Here is a 20,372-nt window from a genome sequence, read left to right as displayed (position 1 = left end):
AAACAGAGAAGAAAAAAAATTTCCATCCTATCCGTTCAAACCCGACCCGAGTTAGAAAATTCAAAAATAAATGCAAAAAAATTCTAAAAACTAAAAAACATCATCCAGACTTCATTTCAAGAGTAAACGGGTATGGACGGGCCGAAAAATAGAGAGGAAAAACAATTTCCTTCGTATCCGTTCAAACCCGACCCGAGTTAGAACATTCAAAAATAAATTCAAAAAAATTCTAAAAATTAAAAAACATCATCCAGGCTTCATTTCAAGAAGAAATGGGTATGGACTGGCCGAGAAACAGAGAAGAAAAAAAATTTCCATCCTATCCGTTCAAACCCGACCCGAGTTAGAAAATTCAAAAATAAATGCAAAAAAATTCTAAAAACTAAAAAACATCATCCAGACTTCATTTCAAGAGTAAACGGGTATGGACGGGCCGAAAAATAGAGAGGAAAAACAATTTCCTTCGTATCCGTTCAAACCCGACCCGAGTTAGAAAATTCAAAAATAAATTTAAAAAAATTCTAAAAATTAAAAAACATCATCCAGGCTTCATTTCAAGAAGAAACGGGTATGGACAGGCCGAGAAATAGAGAAGAAAAAAAATTTCCTTCCTATCCGTTCGAACCCGACCCGAGATAGAAAATTGAAAAATAAAAGCAAAAAAATTCTGAAAATTAAAAAACATCATCCAGGCTTCATTTCAAGAAGAAACGGGTATGGACAGGCCGAGAAATAGAGAAGAAAAAAAAAACTTCCTTCCTATCAGTTCGACCCGAACTGAGATAGAAAATTGAAAAATAAATGCAAAAAAATTCTGAAAATTAAAAAACATCATCATTGCTTCATTTCAAGACGAAACGAGTCATGACAGGCCGAAAAATAGAGAAGAAAAAAAATTCCCTTCCTATCTGTTCGAACCCGACCCGGGTTAGAAAATTCAAAAATAAATGCAAAAAAATTCTAAAAATTAAAAAACATCATCCAGGCTTTAATTTCAAGAGTAAACGGGTATGGACAGGCTGAGAAATAGAGAAGAAAAAAAATTTCCTTCCTATCAGTTCGAACCCGACCCGAGATAGAAAATTCAAAAATAAAAGCAAAAAAATTCTGAAAATTAAAAAACATCATCCTGGCTTCATTTCAAGACGAAACGGGTCAGAACAAGCCGAAAAATAGAGAAGAAAAAAAATTTCCTTCCTATCCGTTCGAACCCGACCCAAGTTAGAAAATTCAAAAATAAACGTAAAAAAATTCTAAAAATTAAAAAACATCACCCAGGCTTCATTTCAAGAGTAAACGGGTATGGATAGGCCGAAAAATAGAGAGGAAAAAAAATTTCCTTCCTATCCGTTCAAACCCGACCTGAGATAGAAAATTGAAAAATAAAGGCAAAAAAATTCTAAAAATTAAAAAACATCATCATTGCTTCATTTCAAGAGTAAACGGGTATGGACGGGCCGAAAAATAGAGAGGAAAAACAATTTCCTTCGTATCCGTTCAAACCCGACCCGAGTTAGAACATTCAAAAATAAATTTAAAAAAATTCTAAAAATTAAAAAACATCATCCAGGCTTCATTTCAAGAAGAAATGGGTATGGGCTGGCCGAGAAACAGAGAAGAAAAAAAATTTCCATCCTATCCGTTCAAACCCGACCCGAGTTAGAAAATTCAAAAATAAATGCAAAAAAATTCTAAAAACTAAAAAACATCATCCAGACTTCATTTCAAGAGTAAACGGGTATGGACGGGCCGAAAAATAGAGAGGAAAAACAATTTCCTTCGTATCCGTTCAAACCCGACCCGAGTTAGAACATTCAAAAATAAATTCAAAAAAATTCTAAAAATTAAAAAACATCATCCAGGCTTCATTTCAAGAAGAAATGGGTATGGACTGGCCGAGAAACAGAGAAGAAAAAAAATTTCCATCCTATCCGTTCAAACCCGACCCGAGTTAGAAAATTCAAAAATAAATGCAAAAAAATTCTAAAAACTAAAAAACATCATCCAGACTTCATTTCAAGAGTAAACGGGTATGGACGGGCCGAAAAATAGAGAGGAAAAACAATTTCCTTCGTATCCGTTCAAACCCGACCCGAGTTAGAAAATTCAAAAATAAAGTTAAAAAAATTCTAAAAATTAAAAAACATCATCCAGGCTTCATTTCAAGAAGAAACGGGTATGGACAGGCCGAGAAATAGAGAAGAAAAAAAATTTCCTTCCTATCCGTTCGAACCCGACCCGAGATAGAAAATTGAAAAATAAAAGCAAAAAAATTCTGAAAATTAAAAAACATCATCCTGGCTTCATTTCAAGACGAAACGGGTCAGAACAAGCCGAAAAATAGAGAAGAAAAAAAATTTCCTTCCTATCCGTTCGAACCCGACCCGAGTTAGAAAATTCAAAAATAAACGCAAAAAAATTCTAAAAATTAAAAAAACATCACCCAGGCTTCATTTCAAGAGTAAACGGGTATGGATAGGCCGAAAAATAGAGAGGAAAAAAAATTTCCTTCCTATCCGTTCGAACCCGACCCGAGTTAGAAAATTCAAAAAATTCTGAAAATTAAAAAACATCATCCAAGCTTCATTTCAAAAAGAAACGGGTATGGACAGGCCGAGAAATAGAGAAGAAAAAAAACTTCCTTCCTATCCGTTCGAACCCGACCTGAGATAGAAAATTGAAAAATAAATGCAAAAAAATTCTAAAAATTAAAAAACATCATCATTGCTTCATTTCAAGACGAAACGAATCATGACAGGCCGAAAAATAGAGAAGAAAAAAAATTTCCTTCCTATCCGTTCGAACCCGACCCGAGTTTGAAAATTCAAAAATAAATGCAAAAAAATTCTAAAAATTAAAAACCATCATCCAGGCTTAATTTCAAGAGTAAACGGGTATGGACAGGTGGAGAAATAGAGAAGAAAAAAAATTTCCTTCCTATCAGTTCGAACCCGACCCGAGATAGAAAATTCAAAAATAAAAGCAAAAAAATTCTGAAAATTAAAAAACATCATCCTGGCTTCATTTCAAGACGAAACGGGTCAGAACAAGCCGAAAAATAGAGAAGAAAAAAAATTTCCTTCCTATCCGTTCGAACCCGACCCAAGTTAGAAAATTCAAAAATAAACGTAAAAAAATTCTAAAAATTAAAAAACATCATCCAGGCTTCATTTCAAGAAGAAACGGGTATGGACAGGCCGAGAAATAGAGAAGAAAAAAAATTTCCTTCCTATCCGTTCGAACCCGACCCGAGATAGAAAATTGAAAAATAAAAGCAAAAAAATTCTGAAAATTAAAAAACATCATCCTGGCTTCATTTCAAGACGAAACGGGTCAGAACAAGCCGAAAAATAGAGAAGAAAAAAAATTTCCTTCCAATCCGTTCGAACCCGACCCGAGTTAGAAAATTCAAAAATAAACGCAAAAAAATTCTAAAAATTAAAAAACATCACCCAGGCTTCATTTCAAGAGTAAACGGGTATGGATAGGCCGAAAAATAGAGAGGAAAAAAAATTTCCTTCCTATCCGTTCGAACCCGACCCGAGTTAGAAAATTCAAAAAATTCTGAAAATTAAAAAACATCATCCAAGCTTCATTTCAAAAAGAAACGGGTATGGACAGGCCGAGAAATAGAGAAGAAAAAAAACTTCCTTCCTATCCGTTCGAACCCGACCTGAGATAGAAAATTGAAAAATAAATGCAAAAAAATTCTAAAAATTAAAAAACATCATCATTGCTTCATTTCAAGACGAAACGAGTCATGACAGGCCGAAAAATAGAGAAGAAAAAAAATTTCCTTCTTATCCGTTCGAACCCGACCCGAGTTAGAAAATTCAAAAATAAATGCAAAAAATTTCTAAAAATTAAAAAACATCATCCAGGCTTAATTTCAAGAGTAAACGGGTATGGACAGGCGGAGAAATAGAGAAGAAAAAAAATTTCCTTCCTATCAGTTCGAACCCGACCCGAGATAGAAAATTCAAAAATAAAAGCAGAAAAATTCTGAAAATTAAAAAACATCATCCAGGCTTCATTTCAAGAAGAAACGGGTATGGACAGGCCGAGAAATAGAGAAGAAAAAAAATTTCCTTCCTATCCGTTCAAACCCGACGCGAGTTAGAAAATTCAAAAATAAATGCAAAAAAATTCTAAAAACTAAAAAACATCATCCAGACTTCATTTCAAGAGTAAACGGGTATGGACGGGCCGAAAAATAGAGAGGAAAAACAATTTCCTTCGTATCCGTTCAAACCCGACCCGAGTTAGAACATTCAAAAATAAATTCAAAAAAATTCTAAAAATTAAAAAACATCATCCAGGCTTCATTTCAAGAAGAAATGGGTATGGACTGGCCGAGAAACAGAGAAGAAAAAAAATTTCCATCCTATCCGTTCAAACCCGACCCGAGTTAGAAAATTCAAAAATAAATGCAAAAAAATTCTAAAAACTAAAAAACATCATCCAGACTTCATTTCAAGAGTAAACGGGTATGGACGGGCCGAAAAATAGAGAGGAAAAACAATTTCCTTCGTATCCGTTCAAACCCGACCCGAGTTAGAAAATTCAAAAATAAATTTAAAAAAATTCTAAAAATTAAAAAACATCATCCAGGCTTCATTTCAAGAAGAAACGGGTATGGACAGGCCGAGAAATAGAGAAGAAAAAAAATTTCCTTCCTATCCGTTCGAACCCGACCCGAGATAGAAAATTGAAAAATAAAAACAAAAAAATTCTGAAAATTAAAAAACATCATCCAGGCTTCATTTCAAGAAGAAACGGGTATGGACAGGCCGAGAAATAGAGAAGAAAAAAAAAACTTCCTTCCTATCAGTTCGACCCGACCTGAGATAGAAAATTGAAAAATAAATGCAAAAAAATTCTGAAAATTAAAAAACATCATCATTGCTTCATTTCAAGACGAAACGAGTCATGACAGGCCGAAAAATAGAGAAGAAAAAAAATTCCCTTCCTATCTGTTCGAACCCGACCCGGGTTAGAAAATTCAAAAATAAATGCAAAAAAATTCTAAAAATTAAAAAACATCATCCAGGCTTTAATTTCAAGAGTAAACGGGTATGGACAGGCTGAGAAATAGAGAAGAAAAAAAATTTCCTTCCTATCAGTTCGAACCCGACCCGAGATAGAAAATTCAAAAATAAAAGCAAAAAAATTCTGAAAATTAAAAAACATCATCCTGGCTTCATTTCAAGACGAAACGGGTCAGAACAAGCCGAAAAATAGAGAAGAAAAAAAATTTCCTTCCTATCCGTTCGAACCCGACCCAAGTTAGAAAATTCAAAAATAAACGTAAAAAAATTCTAAAAATTAAAAAACATCACCCAGGCTTCATTTCAAGAGTAAACGGGTATGGATAGGCCGAAAAATAGAGAGGAAAAAAAATTTCCTTCCTATCCGTTCAAACCCGACCTGAGATAGAAAATTGAAAAATAAAGGCAAAAAAATTCTAAAAATTAAAAAACATCATCATTGCTTCATTTCAAGAGTAAACGGGTATGGACGGGCCGAAAAATAGAGAGGAAAAACAATTTCCTTCGTATCCGTTCAAACCCGACCCGAGTTAGAACATTCAAAAATAAATTTAAAAAAATTCTAAAAATTAAAAAACATCATCCAGGCTTCATTTCAAGAAGAAATGGGTATGGGCTGGCCGAGAAACAGAGAAGAAAAAAAATTTCCATCCTATCCGTTCAAACCCGACCCGAGTTAGAAAATTCAAAAATAAATGCAAAAAAATTCTAAAAACTAAAAAACATCATCCAGACTTCATTTCAAGAGTAAACGGGTCTGGACGGGCCGAAAAATAGAGAGGAAAAACAATTTCCTTCGTATCCGTTCAAACCCGACCCGAGTTAGAACATTCAAAAATAAATTCAAAAAAATTCTAAAAATTAAAAAACATCATCCAGGCTTCATTTCAAGAAGAAATGGGTATGGACTGGCCGAGAAACAGAGAAGAAAAAAAATTTCCATCCTATCCGTTCAAACCCGACCCGAGTTAGAAAATTCAAAAATAAATGCAAAAAAATTCTAAAAACTAAAAAACATCATCCAGACTTCATTTCAAGAGTAAACGGGTATGGACGGGCCGAAAAATAGAGAGGAAAAACAATTTCCTTCGTATCCGTTCAAACCCGACCCGAGTTAGAAAATTCAAAAATAAAGTTAAAAAAATTCTAAAAATTAAAAAACATCATCCAGGCTTCATTTCAAGAAGAAACGGGTATGGACAGGCCGAGAAATAGAGACGAAAAAAAATTTCCTTCCTATCCGTTCGAACCCGACCCGAGATAGAAAATTGAAAAATAAAAGCAAAAAAATTCTGAAAATTAAAAAACATCATCCTGGCTTCATTTCAAGACGAAACGGGTCAGAACAAGCCGAAAAATAGAGAAGAAAAAAAATTTCCTTCCTATCCGTTCGAACCCGACCCGAGTTAGAAAATTCAAAAATAAACGCAAAAAAATTCTAAAAATTAAAAAAACATCACCCAGGCTTCATTTCAAGAGTAAACGGGTATGGATAGGCCGAAAAATAGAGAGGAAAAAAAATTTCCTTCCTATCCGTTCGAACCCGACCCGAGTTAGAAAATTCAAAAAATTCTGAAAATTAAAAAACATCATCCAAGCTTCATTTCAAAAAGAAACGGGTATGGACAGGCCGAGAAATAGAGAAGAAAAAAAACTTCCTTCCTATCCGTTCGAACCCGACCTGAGATAGAAAATTGAAAAATAAATGCAAAAAAATTCTAAAAATTAAAAAACATCATCATTGCTTCATTTCAAGACAAAACGAATCATGACAGGCCGAAAAATAGAGAAGAAAAAAAATTTCCTTCCTATCCGTTCGAACCCGACCCGAGTTAGAAAATTCAAAAATAAATGCAAAAAAATTCTAAAAATTAAAAACCATCATCCAGGCTTAATTTCAAGAGTAAACGGGTATGGACAGGTGGAGAAATAGAGAAGAAAAAAAATTTCCTTCCTATCAGTTCGAACCCGACCCGAGATAGAAAATTCAAAAATAAAAGCAAAAAAATTCTGAAAATTAAAAAACATCATCCTGGCTTCATTTCAAGACGAAACGGGTCAGAACAAGCCGAAAAATAGAGAAGAAAAAAAATTTCCTTCCTATCCGTTCGAACCCGACCCAAGTTAGAAAATTCAAAAATAAACGTAAAAAAATTCTAAAAATTAAAAAACATCATCCAGGCTTCATTTCAAGAAGAAACGGGTATGGACAGGCCGAGAAATAGAGAAGAAAAAAAATTTCCTTCCTATCCGTTCGAACCCGACCCGAGATAGAAAATTGAAAAATAAAAGCAAAAAAATTCTGAAAATTAAAAAACATCATCCTGGCTTCATTTCAAGACGAAACGGGTCAGAACAAGCCGAAAAATAGAGAAGAAAAAAAATTTCCTTCCAATCCGTTCGAACCCGACCCGAGTTAGAAAATTCAAAAATAAACGCAAAAAAATTCTAAAAATTAAAAAACATCACCCAGGCTTCATTTCAAGAGTAAACGGGTATGGATAGGCCGAAAAATAGAGAGGAAAAAAAATTTCCTTCCTATCCGTTCGAACCCGACCCGAGTTAGAAAATTCAAAAAATTCTGAAAATTAAAAAACATCATCCAAGCTTCATTTCAAAAAGAAACGGGTATGGACAGGCCGAGAAATAGAGAAGAAAAAAAACTTCCTTCCTATCCGTTCGAACCCGACCTGAGATAGAAAATTGAAAAATAAATGCAAAAAAATTCTAAAAATTAAAAAACATCATCATTGCTTCATTTCAAGACGAAACGAGTCATGACAGGCCGAAAAATAGAGAAGAAAAAAAATTTCCTTCTTATCCGTTCGAACCCGACCCGAGTTAGAAAATTCAAAAATAAATGCAAAAAATTTCTAAAAATTAAAAAACATCATCCAGGCTTAATTTCAAGAGTAAACGGGTATGGACAGGCGGAGAAATAGAGAAGAAAAAAAATTTCCTTCCTATCAGTTCGAACCCGACCCGAGATAGAAAATTCAAAAATAAAAGCAGAAAAATTCTGAAAATTAAAAAACATCATCCAGGCTTCATTTCAAGAAGAAACGGGTATGGATAGGCCGAGAAATAGAGAAGAAAAAAAATTTCCTTCCTATCCGTTCAAACCCGACGCGAGTTAGAAAATTCAAAAATAAATTTAAAAAAATTGTAAAAATTAAAAAACATCATCCAGGCTTCATTTCAAGAAGAAACGGGTATGGACAGGCCGAGAAATAGAGAAGAAAAAAAATTTCCTTCCTATCCGTTCGAACCCGACCCGAGATAGAAAATTCAAAAATAAATGCAAAAAAATACTAAAAATTAAAAAACATCATCATTGCTTCATTTCAAGAGTAAACGGGTATGGACGGGCCGAAAAATAGAGAGGAAAAACAATTTCCTTCGTATCCGTTCAAACCCGACCCGAGTTAGAAAATTCAAAAATAAATTTAAAAAAATTCTAAAAATTAAAAAACATCATCCAGGCTTCATTTCAAGAAGAAACGGGTATGGACAGGCCGAGAAATAGAGAAGAAAAAAAATTTCCTTCCTATCCGTTCGAACCCGACCCGAGATAGAAAATTGAAAAATAAAAGCAAAAAAATTCTGAAAATTAAAAAACATCATCCAGGCTTCATTTAAAGAAGAAACGGGTATGGACAGGCCGAGAAATAGAGAAGAAAAAAAAAACTTCCTTCCTATCCGTTCGACCCGACCTGAGAAAGAAAATTGAAAAATAAATGCAAAAAAATTCTGAAAATTAAAAAACATCATCATTGCTTCATTTCAAGACGAAACGAGTCATGACAGGCCGAAAAATAGAGAAGAAAAAAAATTCCCTTCCTATCTGTTCGAACCCGACCCGGGTTAGAAAATTCAAAAATAAATGCAAAAAAATTCTAAAAATTAAAAAACATCATCCAGGCTTTAATTTCAAGAGTAAACGGGTATGGACAGGCTGAGAAATAGAGAAGAAAAAAAATTTCCTTCCTATCAGTTCGAACCCGACCCGAGATAGAAAATTCAAAAATAAAAGCAAAAAAATTCTGAAAATTAAAAAACATCATCCTGGCTTCATTTCAAGACGAAACGGGTCAGAACAGGCCGAAAAATAGAGAAGAAAAAAAATTTCCTTCCTATCCGTTCGAACCCGACCCAAGTTAGAAAATTCAAAAATAAACGTAAAAAAATTCTAAAAATTAAAAAACATCACCCAGGCTTCATTTCAAGAGTAAACGGGTATGGATAGGCCGAAAAATAGAGAGGAAAAAAAATTTCCTTCCTATCCGTTCGAACCCGACCCGAGTTAGAAAATTCAAAAAATTCTGAAAATTAAAAAACATCATCCAGGCTTCATTTCAAGAAGAAATGGGTATGGACTGGCCGAGAAACAGAGAAGAAAAAAAAATTTCCATCCTATCCGTTCAAACCCGACCCGAGATAGAAAATTCAAAAATAAATGCAAAAAAATTCAAAAATTAAAAAACATCATCTTGGCTTCATTTCAAGAAGAAACGGGTATGGAGGGGCCGAAAAATGGAGAACGAAAAAAATTTCCTTCCTATCCGTTCGAACCCAACCCGAGTTAGAAAATTCAAATATAAATGAAAAAAAATTCTAAAAATTAAAAACCATCATCCAGGCTTCATTTCAAGAAGAAACGGGAATGGACAGGCCGAAAAACAGAGAAGAAAAAAAATTCCCTTCCTATCCGTACGAACCCGACCCTAGTTTGAAAATTCAAATATAAATGTAAAAAAATTCTGAAAATTAAAAAACATCATCATGGCTTCATTTCAAGAAGAAACGGGTATGGACAGGCCGAGAAATAGAGAAGAAAAAAAATTTCCTTCCTATCCGTTCGAACCCGACCCGAGATAGAAAATTCAAAAATAAATGCCAAAAGAATCTAAGAATTAAAAAACATCATACAGACTTCATTTCAAGACGAAACGGGTCAGAACAAGCCGAAAAATAAAGAATAGAAAAATTTCCTTCCTATCCGTTCGAACCCGACCCGAGTTAGAAAATTCAAAAATAATCGCAAAAAAATTCTAAAAATTAAAAAACATCACCCAGGCTTCATTTGAAGAGTAAACGGGTATGGATAGGCCGAAAAATAGAGAGGAAAAAAAATTTCCTTCCTATCCGTTCAAACCCGACCTGAGATAGAAAATTGAAAAATAAATGCAAAAAAATTCTAAAAATTAAAAAACATCATCATTGCTTCATTTCAAGAGTAAACGGGTATGGACGGGCCGAAAAATAGAGAGGAAAAACAATTTCCTTCGTATCCGTTCAAACCCGACCCGAGTTAGAAAATTCAAAAATAAATTTATAAAAATTCTAAAAATTAAAAAATATCATCCAGGCTTCATTTCAAGAAGAAACGGGTACGGACAGGCCGAGAAATAGAGAAGAAAAAAAATTTCCTTCCTATCCGTTCAAACCCGACCCGAGTTAGAAAATTCAAAAATAAATTTAAAAAAATTCTAAAAATTAAAAAACATCATCAAGGCTACATTTCAAGACGAAATGGGTCAGGACAGGCCGAAAAATAGAGAAGAAAAAAATTTTTCCTTCCTATCCGTTCGAACCCGACCCGAGATAGAAAATTCAAAAATAAATGCAAAAAAATTCAAAAATTAAAAAACATCATCTAGGCTTCATTTCAAGAAGAAACGGGTACGGACGGGCCGAAAAATGGAGAACGAAAAAAATTTCCTTCCTATCCGTTCGAACCCAACCCGAGTTAGAAAATTCAAATATAAATGAAAAAAAATTCTAAAAAGTAAAAACCATCATCCAGGCTTCATTTCAAGAAGAAACGGGAATGGACAGGCCGAAAAACAGAGAAGAAAAAAAATTCCCTTCCTATCCGTACGAACCCGACCCTAGTTTGAAAATTCAAATATAAATGTAAAAAAATTCTGAAAATTAAAAAACATCATCATGGCTTCATTTCAAGAAGAAACGGGTATGGACAGGCCGAGAAATAGAGAAGAAAAAAAATTTCCTTCCTATCCGTTCGAACCCGACCCGAGATAGAAAATTCAAAAATAAATGCCAAAAAAATCTAAGAATTAAAAAACATCATACAGACTTCATTTCAAGATGAAACGGGTCAGGACAGGCCGAAAAATAGGGAAGAAAAAAATTTTCCTTCCTATCAGTTCGAACCCGACCCGAGATAGAAAATTGAAAAATAAATGCAAAAAAATACTAAAAATTAAAAAACATCATCCAGGCTTTATTTCAAGACGAAACGGTTCAGGACAGACCGAAAAATAGAGAAGAAAAAAAATTTCCTTCCTATCCGTTGAAACCCGACCCGAGTTAGAAAATTCAAAAATAAATTTAAAAAAATTCTAAAAATTAAAAAACATCATCCAGGCTTCATTTCAAGAAGAAATGGGTATGGACTGGCCGACAAACAGAGAAGAAAAAAAATTTCCATCCTATCCGTTCAAACCCGACCCGAGTTAGAAAATTCAAAAATAAATGCAAAAAAATTCTAAAAACTAAAAAACATCATCCAGACTTCATTTCAAGAGTAAACGGGTATGGACGGGCCGAAAAATAGAGAGGAAAAACAATTTCCTTCGTATCTGTTCAAACCCGACCCGAGTTAGAAAATTCAAAAATAAATTTAAAAAAATTCTAAAAATTAAAAAACATCATCCAGGCTTCATTTCAAGAAGAAACGGGTATGGACAGGCCGAGAAATAGAGAAGAAAAATAATTTCCTTCCTATCCGTTCGAACCCGAACCGAGTTAGAAAATTCAAAAATAAACGCAAAAAAATTCTAAAAATTAAAAAACATCACCCAGGCTTCATTTCAAGATTAAACGGATATGGATAGGCCGAAAAATAGAGAGGAAAAAAAATTTCCTTCCTATCCGTTCGAACCCGACCCGAGTTAGAAAATTCAAAAATAAATTTCAAAAAATTCTGAAAATTAAAAAACATCATCCAGGCTTCATTTCAAGAAGAAACGGGTATGGACAGGCCGAGAAATAGAGAAGAAAAAAAAAACTTCCTTCCTATCCGTTCGACCCGACCTGAGATAGAAAATTGAAAAATAAATGCAAAAAAATTCTAAAAATTAAAAAACATCATCATTGCTTCATTTCAAGACGAAACGAGTCATGACAGGCCGAAAAATAGAGAAGAAAAAAAATTCCCTTCCTATCCGTTCGAACCCGACCCGAGTTAGAAAATTCAAAAATAAATGCAAAAAAATTCTAAAAATTAAAAAACATCATCCAGGCTTAATTTCAAGAGTAAACGGGTATGGACAGGCTGAGAAATAGAGAAGAAAAAAAATTTCCTTCCTATCAGTTCGAACCCGACCCGAGATAGAAAATTCAAAAATAAAAGCAAAAAAATTCTGAAAATTAAAAAACATCATCCTGGCTTCATTTCAAGACGAAACGGGTCTGAACAAGCCGAAAAATAGAGAAGAAAAAAAATTTCCTTCCTATCCGTTCGAACCCGACCCGAGTTAGAAAATTCAAAAATAAACGCAAAAAAATTCTAAAAATTAAAAAACATCACCCAGGCTTCATTTCAAGAGTAAACGGGTATGGATAGGCCGAAAAATAGAGAGGAAAAAAAATTTCCTTCCTATCCGTTCAAACCCGACCTGAGATAGAAAATTGAAAAATAAAGGCAAAAAAATTCTAAAAATTAAAAAACATCATCATTGCTTCATTTCAAGAGTAAACGGGTGTGGACGGGCCGAAAAATAGAGAGGAAAAACAATTTCCTTCGTATCCGTTCAAACTCGACCCGAGTTAGAACATTCAAAAATAAATTTCAAAAAATTCTAAAAATTAAAAAACATCATCCAGGCTTCATTTCAAGAAGAAATGGGTATGGACTGGCCGAGAAACAGAGAAGAAAAAAAATTTCCATCCTATCCGTTCAAACCCGACCCGAGTTAGAAAATTCAAAAATAAATGCAAAAAAATTCTAAAAACTAAAAAACATCATCCAGGCTTCATTTCAAGAGTAAACGGGTATGGACGGGCCGAAAAATAGAGAGGAAAAACAATTTCCTTCGTATCCGTTCAAACCCGACCCGAGTTAGAAAATTCAAAAATAAATTTAAAAAAATTCTAAAAATTAAAAAACATCATCCAGGCTTCATTTCAAGAAGAAACGGGTATGGACAGGCCGAGAAATGGAGAAGAAAAAAAATTTCCTTCCTATCCGTTCGAACCCGACCCGAGATAGAAAATTGAAAAATAAAAGCAAAAAAATTCTGAAAATCAAAAAACATCATCCTGGCTTCATTTAAAGACGAAACGGGTCAGAACAAGCCGAAAAATAGAGAAGAAAAAAAATTTCCTTCCTATCCGTTCGAACCCGACCCGAGTTAGAAAATTCAAAAATAAACGCAAAAAAATTCTAAAAATCAAAAAACATCACCCAGGCTTCATTTCAAGAGTAAACGGGGTATGGATAGGCCGAAAAATAGAGAGGAAAAAAAATTTCCTTCCTATCCGTTCGAACCCGACCCGAGTTAGAAAATTCAAAAAATTCTGAAAATTAAAAAACATCATCCAAGCTTCATTTCAAAAAGAAACGGGTATGGACAGGCCGAGAAATAGAGAAGAAAAAAAACTTCCTTCCTATCCGTTCGAACCCGACCTGAGATAGAAAATTGAAAAATAAATGCAAAAAAATTCTAAAAATTAAAAAACATCATCATTGCTTCATTTCAAGACGAAAGGAGTCATGACAGGCCGAAAAATAGAGAAGAAAAAAAATTTCCTTCCTATCCGTTCGAACCCGACCCGAGTTAGAAAATTCAAAAATAAATGCAAAAAAATTCTAAAAATTAAAAAACATCATCCAGGCTTAATTTCAAGAGGAAACGGGTATGGACAGGCTGAGAAATAGAGAAGAAAAAAAATTTCCTTCCAATCAGTTCGAACCCGACCCGAGATAGAAAATTCAAAAATAAAAGCAAAAAAATTCTGAAAATTAAAAAACATCATCCTGGCTTCAATTCAAGATGAAACGGGTCAGAGCAAGCCGAAAAATAAAGAAGAAAAAAATTTCCTTCCTATCCGTTCGAACCCGACCCGAGTTAGAAAATTCAAAAATAAACGCAAAAAAATTCTAAAAATTAAAAAACATCACCCAGGCTTCATTTCAAGAGTAAACGGGTATGGATAGGCCGAAAAATGGAGAAGAAAAAAAATTTCCTTCCTATTCGTTCAAACCCGACCTGAGATAGAAAATTGAAAAATAAATGCAAAAAAATTCTAAAAATTAAAAAACATCATCATTGCTTCATTTCAAGAGTAAACGGGTATGGACGGGCCGAAAAATAGAGAGGAAAAAAAATTTCCTTCGTATCCGTTCAAACCCGACCCGAGTTAGAAAATTCAAAAATAAATTTATAAAAATTCTAAAAATTAAAAAACATCATCCAGGCTTCATTTCAAGAAGAAACGGGTATGGACAGGCCGAGAAATAGAGAAGAAAAAAAATTTCCTTCCTATCCGTTCGAACCCGACCCGAGATAGAAAATTCAAAAATAAATGCAAAAAAATACTAAAAATTAAAAAACATCATCATTGCTTCATTTCAAGAGTAAACGGGTATGGACGGGCCGAAAAATAGAGAGGAAAAACAATTTCCTTCGTATCCGTTCAAACCCGACCCGAGTTAGAAAATTCAAAAATAAATTTAAAAAAATTCTAAAAATTAAAAAACATCATCCAGGCTTCATTTCAAGAAGAAACGGGTATGGACAGGCCGAGAAATAGAGAAGAAAAAAAATTTCCTTCCTATCCGTTCGAACCCGACCCGAGATAGAAAATTGAAAAATAAAAGCAAAAAAATTCTGAAAATTAAAAAACATCATCCAGGCTTCATTTCAAGAAGAAACACCATGGACAGGCCGAGAAATAGAGAAGAAAAAAAAAACTTCCTTCCTATCCGTTCGACCCGACCTGAGATAGAAAATTGAAAAAAAAATTCTGAAAATTAAAAAACATCATCATTGCTTCATTTCAAGACGAAACGAGTCATGACAGGCCGAAAAATAGAGAAGAAAAAAAATTCCCTTCCTATCTGTTCGAACCCGACCCGGGTTAGAAAATTCAAAAATAAATGCAAAAAAATTCTAAAAATTAAAAAACATCATCCAGGCTTTAATTTCAAGAGTAAACGGGCATGGACAGGCTGAGAAATAGAGAAGAAAAAAAATTTCCTTCCTATCAGTTCGAACCCGACCCGAGATATAAAATTCAAAAATAAAAGCAAAAAAATTCTGAAAATTAAAAAACATCATCCTGGCTTCATTTCAAGACGAAACGGGTCAGAACAAGCCGAAAAATAGAGAAGAAAAAAAATTTCCTTCCTATCCGTTCGAACCCGACCCGAGTTAGAAAATTCAAAAATAAACGCAAAAAAATTCTAAAAATTAAAAAACATCACCCAGGCTTCATTTCAAGAGTAAACGGGTATGGATAGGCCGAAAAATAGAGAGGAAAAAAAATTTCCTTCCTATCCGTTCGAACCCGACCCGAGTTAGAAAATTCAAAAAATTCTGAAAATTAAAAAAACATCATCCCAGCTTCATTTCAAAAAGAAACGGGTATGGACAGGCCGAGAAATAGAGAAGAAAAAAAACTTCCTTCCTATCCGTTCGAACCCGACCTGAGATAGAAAATTGAAAAATAAATGCAAAAAAATTCTAAAAATTAAAAAACATCATCATTGCTTCATTTCAAGACGAAACGAGTCATGACAGGCCGAAAAATAGAGAAGAAAAAAAATTTCCTTCCTATCCGTTCGAACCCGACCCGAGTTAGAAAATTCAAAAATAAATGCAAAAAAATTCTAAAAATTAAAAAACATCATCCAGGCTTAATTTGAAGAGTAAACGGGTATGGACAGGCGGAGAAATAGAGAAGAAAAAAAATTTCCTTCCTATCAGTTCGAACCCGACCCGAGATAGAAAATTCAAAAATAAAAGCAAAAAAATTCTGAAAATTAAAAAACATCATCCTGGCTTCATTTCAAGACGAAACGGGTCAGAGCAAGCCGAAAAATAAAGAAGAAAAAAATTTCCTTCCTATCCGTTCGAACCCGACCCGAGTTAGAAAATTCAAAAATAAACGCAAAAAAATTCTAAAAATTAAAAAACATCACCCAGGCTTCATTTCAAGAGTAAACGGGTATGGATAGGCCGAAAAATAGAGAAGAAAAAAAATTTCCTTCCTATTCGTTCAAACCCGACCTGAGATAGAAAATTGAAAAATAAATGCAAAAAAATTCTAAAAATTAAAAAACATCATCATTGCTTCATTTCAAGAGTAAACGGGTATGGACAGGCCGAAAAATAGAGAGGAAAAACAATTTCCTTCGTATCCGTTCAAACCCGACCCGAGTTAGAAAATTCAAAAATAAATTTATAAAAATTCTAAAAATTAAAAAACATCATCCAGGCTTCATTTCAAGAAGAAACGGGTATGGACAGGCCGAGAAATAGAGAAGAAAAAAACTTTCCTTCCTATCCGTTCGAACCCGACCCGAGATAGAAAATTCAAAAATAAATGCAAAAAAATACTAAAAATTAAAAAACATCATCATTGCTTCATTTCAAGAGTAAACGGGTATGGACGGGCCGAAAAATAGAGAGGAAAAACAATTTCCTTCGTATCCGTTCAAACCCGACCCGAGTTAGAAAATTCAAAAATAAATTTAAAAAAATTCTAAAAATTAAAAAACATCATCCAGGCTTCATTTCAAGAAGAAACGGGTATGGACAGGCCGAGAAATAGAGAAGAAAAAAAATTTCCTTCCTATCCGTTCGAACCCGACCCGAGATAGAAAATTGAAAAATAAAAGCAAAAAAATTCTGAAAATTAAAAAACATCATCCAGGCTTCATTTCAAGAAGAAACGGGTATGGACAGGCCGAGAAATAGAGAAGAAAAAAAAAACTTCCTTCCTATCAGTTCGACCCGACCTGAGATAGAAAATTGAAAAATAAATGCAAAAAAATTCTGAAAATTAAAAAACATCATCATTGCTTCATTTCAAGACGAAACGAGTCATGACAGGCCGAAAAATAGAGAAGAAAAAAAATTCCCTTCCTATCTGTTCGAACCCGACCCGGGTTAGAAAATTCAAAAATAAATGCAAAAAAATTCTAAAAATTAAAAAACATCATCCAGGCTTTAATTTCAAGAGTAAACGGGTATGGACAGGCTGAGAAATAGAGAAGAAAAAAAATTTCCTTCCTATCAGTTCGAACCCGACCCGAGATAGAAAATTCAAAAATAAAAGCAAAAAAATTCTGAAAATTAAAAAACATCATCCTGGCTTCATTTCAAGACGAAACGGGTCAGAACAAGCCGAAAAATAGAGAAGAAAAAAAATTTCCTTCCTATCCGTTCGAACCCGACCCAAGTTAGAAAATTCAAAAATAAACGTAAAAAAATTCTAAAAATTAAAAAACATCACCCAGGCTTCATTTCAAGAGTAAACGGGTATGGATAGGCCGAAAAATAGAGAGGAAAAAAAATTTCCTTCCTATCCGTTCAAACCCGACCTGAGATAGAAAATTGAAAAATAAAGGCAAAAAAATTCTAAAAATTAAAAAACATCATCATTGCTTCATTTCAAGAGTAAACGGGTATGGACGGGCCGAAAAATAGAGAGGAAAAACAATTTCCTTCGTATCCGTTCAAACCCGACCCGAGTTAGAACATTCAAAAATAAATTTAAAAAAATTCTAAAAATTAAAAAACATCATCCAGGCTTCATTTCAAGAAGAAATGGGTATGGGCTGGCCGAGAAACAGAGAAGAAAAAAAATTTCCATCCTATCCGTTCAAACCCGACCCGAGTTAGAAAATTCAAAAATAAATGCAAAAAAATTCTAAAAACTAAAAAACATCATCCAGACTTCATTTCAAGAGTAAACGGGTATGGACGGGCCGAAAAATAGAGAGGAAAAACAATTTCCTTCGTATCCGTTCAAACCCGACCCGAGTTAGAAAATTCAAAAATAAAGTTAAAAAAATTCTAAAAATTAAAAAACATCATCCAAGCTTCATTTCAAGAAGAAACGGGTATGGACAGGCCGAGAAATAGAGAAGAAAAAAAATTTCCTTCCTATCCATTCGAACCCGACCCGAGATAGAAAATTGAAAAATAAAAGCAAAAAAATTCTGAAAATTAAAAAACATCATCCTGGCTTCATTTCAAGACGAAACGGGTCAGAGCAAGCCGAAAAATAGAGAAGAAAAAAAATTTCCTTCCTATCCGTTCGAACCCGACCCGAGTTAGAAAATTCAAAAATAAACGCAAAAAAATTCTAAAAATTAAAAAACATCACCCAGGCTTCATTTCAAGAGTAAACGGGTATGGATAGGCCGAAAAATAGAGAGGAAAAAAAATTTCCTTCCTATCCGTTCGAACCCGACCCGAGTTAGAAAATTCAAAAATAAATTTCAAAAAATTCTGAAAATTAAAAAACATCATCCAAGCTTCATTTCAAAAAGAAACGGGTATGGACAGGCCGAGAAATAGAGAAGAAAAAAAACTTCCTTCCTATCCGTTCGAACCCGACCTGAGATAGAAAATTGAAAAATAAATGCAAAAAAATTCTAAAAATTAAAAAACATCATCATTGCTTCATTTCAAGACGAAACGAGTCATGACAGGCCGAAAAATAGAGAAGAAAAACAATTTCCTTCCTATCCGTTCGAACCCGACCCGAGTTAGAAAATTCAAAAATAAATGCAAAAAAATTCTAAAAATTAAAAAACATCATCCAGGCTTAATTTCAAGAGTAAACGGGTATGGACAGGCTGAGAAATAGAGAAGAAAAAAAAATTTCTTCCTATCAGTTCGAACCCGACCCGAGATAGAAAATTCAAAAATAAAAGCAAAAAAATTCTGAAAATTAAAAAACATCATCCGGGCTTCATTTCAAGACGAAACGGGTCAGAACAAGCCGAAAAATAGAGAAGAAAAAAAATTTCCTTCCTATCCGTTCGAACCCGACCCAAGTTAGAAAATTCAAAAATAAACGTAAAAAAATTCTAAAAATTAAAAAACATCACCCAGGCTTCATTTCAAGAGTAAACGGGTATGGATAGGCCGAAAAATAGAGAGGAAAAAAAATTTCCTTCCTATCCTTTCAAACCCGACCTGAGATAGAAAATTGAAAAATAAAGGCAAAAAAATTCTAAAAATTAAAAAACATCATCATTGCTTCATTTCAAGAGTAAACGGGTATGGACGGGCCGAAAAATAGAGAGGAAAAACAATTTCCTTCGTATCCGTTCAAACCCGACCCGAGTTAGAACATTCAAAAATAAATTTAAAAAAATTCTAAAAATTAAAAAACATCATCCAGGCTTCATTTCAAGAAGAAATGGGTATGGACTGGCCGAGAAACAGAGAAGAAAAAAAATTTCCATCCTATCCGTTCAAACCCGACCCGAGTTAGAAAATTCAAAAATAAATGCAAAAAAATTCTAAAAACTAAAAAACATCATCCAGACTTCATTTCAAGAGTAAACGGGTATGGACGGGCCGAAAAATAGAGAGGAAAAACAATTTCCTTCGTATCCGTTCAAACCCGACCCGAGTTAGAAAATTCAAAAATAAAGTTAAAAAAATTCTAAAAATTAAAAAACATCATCCAGGCTTCATTTCAAGAAGAAACGGGTATGGACAGGCCGAGAAATAGAGAAGAAAAAAAATTTCCTTCCTATCCGTTCGAACCCGACCCGAGATAGAAAATTGAAAAATAAAAGCAAAAAAATTCTGAAAATTAAAAAACATCATCCAGGCTTCATTTCAAGAAGAAACGGGTATGGACAGGCCGAGAAATAGAGAAGAAAAAAAAAACTTCCTTCCTATCCGTTCGACCCGACCTGAGATAGAAAATTGAAAAATAAATGCAAAAAAATTCTGAAAATTAAAAAACATCATCATTGCTTCATTTCAAGACGAAACGAGTCATGACAGGTCGAAAAATAGAGAAGAAAAAAAATTCCCTTCCTATCTGTTCGAACCCGACCCGGGTTAGAAAATTCAAAAATAAATGCAAAAAAATTCTAAAAATTAAAAAACATCATCCAGGCTTTAATTTCAAGAGTAAACGGGTATGGACAGGCTGAGAAATAGAGAAGAAAAAAAATTTCCTTCCTATCAGTTCGAACCCGACCCGAGATAGAAAATTCAAAAATAAAAGCAAAAAAATTCTGAGAATTAAAAAACATCATCCTGGCTTCATTTCAAGACGAAACGGGTCAGAACAAGCCGAAAAATAGAGAAGAAAAAAAAT

The sequence above is a fragment of the Quercus robur genome, chromosome 8 (assembly GCF_932294415.1).
Source record: "Quercus robur chromosome 8, dhQueRobu3.1, whole genome shotgun sequence".
Taxonomy (NCBI): Eukaryota; Viridiplantae; Streptophyta; class Magnoliopsida; order Fagales; family Fagaceae; genus Quercus; species Quercus robur.
Note: the sequence above shows the minus strand (reverse complement) of the source record.